We start from the raw sequence: 4,315 nt of genomic DNA on the forward strand, positions 1-4,315 counted from the left end.
TATTTGGGGAAGGATGTAAGATATGTACAGAGATAAAGGGGCACCAACAGTAGTGAAAACTTGCACATGCATCCACTCTTCATGCTCGCCGGTCGAAACAAACGATCCTTAGACGGTATATATTACTGTGCAGTAATAGTGTACAGTATTACTGTTATTTTTAAATTTCTAAAAAAGTGCGACTTTTAGCGTGATTCGAAATTTTGGAGGATGGATACACTGCAGGTAAGCTAATTACTCTATTCTCTTTCAAGCAGAAAAAAAGTGGAGGAAAAAGTGGCACAATGAGTCTCAAAACTTCACTCAGAAGAACCTACGGAACAAAGTGAAGCTGGATGAAGTACATGATCATCGGAACTTTTGATGTGTTCGTGCTCCAACATTCGAAACGGTAGTGGTAACGGTTACTAGTAGATTTTGTTCTTAAAGAATTTTTAAAACAGCATTTTTTGTCGCAGCTGAGGGCTGCAGCTTTTAATACATGGAGCGTAGTAAATCATGAAAAGCATTCTTAATTCTCCAGTTTTATATTCATTTGCCTTAACATCCCATGTCAGCAATGATTTGTACATTTTGCTGCACTGTAATATGAACGTTATTTCGTTTTCTTTTTAACTCTTAGTACTAGATAAACACAAATGCCCACTCAAAGAAGCTTAGAGACTATAATCTACAAAATATGTTAGTGAGTGCAAGGTAATGTCAATACTGTCTACAAACAAGACAATATTTCTCAGGTAGCGCAATACATTTGAAAAGTTCTCGATCTGTACAGTATTATTGCCCAGACTCTCAGCTTAATCTACACACAATCAGAAATATTAAGCAATAATATTGACAGTCTAGTGACCGCTTGAAGTGCTTGCTCTTCTGTAATGTCATTCTCTACTGGCACTGCATTGCAAATGTCATTGTGCAGATTTTACATCAAGAGCTTACAGAAACGTGACCAAAAGAACACCATTGACAAATATTTTTATGCTAAACTGGAATACTTTTAGAAAATATTTAGGGGTGTTAAAACTAGTAATAAAAATCTTTTCTACACAGAATGTGTCGTTCGAAAGGCAAATGGACGACTAAAACTGTTTTTTAATTCCTTATCAGGTGTATTTCTGTGCTGTCAAACAATCAAAAGCAGAATGTGAGCAGATTATTCTAGTGGCATTTGTGTGTCTTTTTTATGGTGGTGGGGGACGGTGCAGAGGACAATAAGTTAAATGGCTTTTAACTTTTCTTGTTTGTCAGACAAGGTGATATGACAATGGCGCAGTATGGTGATGTTGGGTAGTGTAGTGTTGTAACTTAGAGCATTTCCTTTTTCATGAATATCGCATTTCTTGGTCAGTTACCTACTAGCCATAAATAATATGTCAGTGAAGTAATTTAGGTTTCCATACTGTATTCCTTGCTGCTTGCTGCCTTCATTGGAGAAAACAGTGATATGACGAAATGTATTAAAAGAGGCACTTTATCTTCTGGTTGATGACTGTTATACACACATATTTCACTTGTAAACACATGCAATTGGTTATTTAAGCTCAGAAATTACCATGAACCTATTATAAAGCCAGGTACTGCGAAAATTGTTCTCAATAAGAGTAAAGTAATTACTGGTGCCTGCATACTTGATCGCATTAAATAGTTATTTTTTATTTCATTATAGAAAATGTCTGTTTGAGAAGCTTGATGGTAGATTTTATAATGTGCTGCATATTCCGTGGTAAATGTTGTGATTAATGTTCGGAATGTCCACCGCCAGTAGCTGAGTCGTTAGCACGACAGAATGTCAGTCCTAAGGTCCTGGGTTCGATTCTCGGCTGGGTAGGAGATTTTCTCCTCTCAGAGACTGGGTGTTGTGATGTCCTAATCATTATCATTTCATCCCCATCGACGCCCAAGTCACCAAAGTGGCATCCAATCGAAAGACTTGCACCCGGCGAATGGTCTACCCGACAGGAGGCCCTGGTCACGCGACATTTACATTTACGATGTTCGGAATAACTTCTAATTATTAGTCGGTTTTGTATAATCAAACTTACACTTCGATGAAGTAGTCCCACTGCACAGATTCACTTAACTATTCATATTGGGATAAACTAATATTTATTCAGGAGACCCTCACTAAATGGTAAAAAAAGCATGTCCAATTATAAAGGGATGCATGTGGCAGTTTTTGTTGCCTGTAGGAATCTTTGAATTAAGCAGCACACCATCACAAATACATGTGACCATTTAATATTTTCTTTATTGGATTTTAAATGAGTGGTAGGAATGCCAAAGCATTGTTATTCTCAGTGGAAGTGAAGAAGAATTACAGGGTCTGATGAATGAAATGAACGGTCTAATGCATTCGAATATAGTTGGGAGTAAATCAAAGAAAGATGAAAGTAATGAAAAACAACAGGAATGAGAACAGTAAGAAATTTAACATCAGAACTGGGAATCGTGAAGTAACACTTCTACCTAGGCAGCGAAATAACCCTTGACAGATGGAGCAAGAAGGACATAAAAACAGACTAACACTGTCAAAAAGGTCATTCCTGGCAGAGAGAATTTGCTAGTAAGAAAAACATGTCTCAATTTGAGGGAGAAATTACTGAGAATGTACATTAGGAAAACCAGAACAGAACAGAATCGAAGGCTTTGAGATGTGATGCTACAGGAGAATGTTGAAAATTAGGTGAACTGATAAGTTAAGGAACGAGGAGGCTTCCTACAGAATCAGTGAAGAAAGGAAGATACAGAAAACACTGACAAGAAGAAGAGAAAGGATGACAGGACATCTGTTAAGGTAGCAGCTAATAACTTTCATGGTACTATACGGATCTGTAGAGGGTAAAAACTGTAGAGGAAGACAGACACTCAAATAACTCAGCAAATAATTGAGGATTTAGATTGCAATTGCTACTCTCAGATGTAAAGGTTGGCACAGGAGAGAAATTTGTGGTGGGCAGCATCAAATAAGTCAGAAGATAGATGACTCAAAAAAAAGAGTCATTTGCAGATTCAGATGACCTAAAGGACTTGATAGGGCAGCTATACAGGGTGTTACAAAAAGGTACAGCCAAACTTTCGGGAAACATTCCTCACACACAAAGAAAGAAAATATGTTATGTGGACATGTGTTCGGAAACGCTTACTTTCCATGTTAGAGCTCATTTTATTACTTCTCTTCAAGTCACATTAATCATGGAATGGAAACACAGCAACAGAACGTACCAGCGTGACTTCAAACACTTTGTTACAGGAAATGTTCAAAATGTCCTCTGTTAGCGAGGATACATGCATCCACCCTCCGTCGCATGGAATCCCCGATGCACTGATGCAGCCCTGGAGAATAGCGTATTGTATCACAGCCGTCCACAATACGAGCACGAAGAGTCTCTACATTTGGTACTGGGGTTGCGTACACAAGAGCTTTCAAATGCCCCATAAATGAAAGTCAAGAGTGTTGAGGCCAGGAGAGCGTGGAGGCCATGGAATTGGTCTGCCTCTACCAATCCATCGGTCACCAAATCTGTTGTTGAGAAGCTTATTGTCAGCCCACACACGCTGATTGTGAAAATTTACAATTTGATCATGGTGAAATAAAGCCTCATCCGTAAAGAGAACATTTGCACTGAAATGAGGCTTGACACATTGTTGGATGAACCATTCGCAGAAGTGTACCCGTGGAGGCCAATCAGCTACTGATAGTGCCTGCACATGCTGTACATGGTACGGAAACAACTGGTTCTCCCATAGCACTCTCCATACAGTGATGTGGTCAACGTTTCCTTGTACAGCAGCAACTTCTCTGAGGCTGACATTAGGGTTATCGTCAACTGCATGAAGAATTTCCTCGTCCATTGCAGGTGTCCACGTCGTTCTAGGTCTTCCACAGTCGCGAGTCATAGGCCGGAATGTCCGTGCTCCCTAAGACGCCGATCAATTGCTTCGAACGTCTTCCTGTCGGGACACTTTCGTTCTGGAAATTTGTCTCGATACAAACGTACCGCGCCACGGCTATTGCCCCATGCTAATCCATACATCAAATGGGCATCTGCCAACTCCGCATTTGTAAAAATTGCACTGACTGCAAAACCACATTCCTGATGAACCCTAACATGTTGATGCTATGTACTGATGTGCTTGAAGATAGTACTATAGAGCAATGAGTCGCATGTCAGAACAAGCACCGAAGTCACATTACCTTCCTCCAATTGGACCAACTGGCCGTGAATCGAGGAAGTACAATACATATTCACGAAACTAAAATGAGCTCTAACATGGAAATTAAGCGTTTTCGGACACATGTCCACATAACATATTT

The sequence above is a fragment of the Schistocerca gregaria genome, chromosome 5 (assembly GCF_023897955.1).
Source record: "Schistocerca gregaria isolate iqSchGreg1 chromosome 5, iqSchGreg1.2, whole genome shotgun sequence".
Lineage (NCBI taxonomy): Eukaryota > Metazoa > Arthropoda > Insecta > Orthoptera > Acrididae > Schistocerca > Schistocerca gregaria.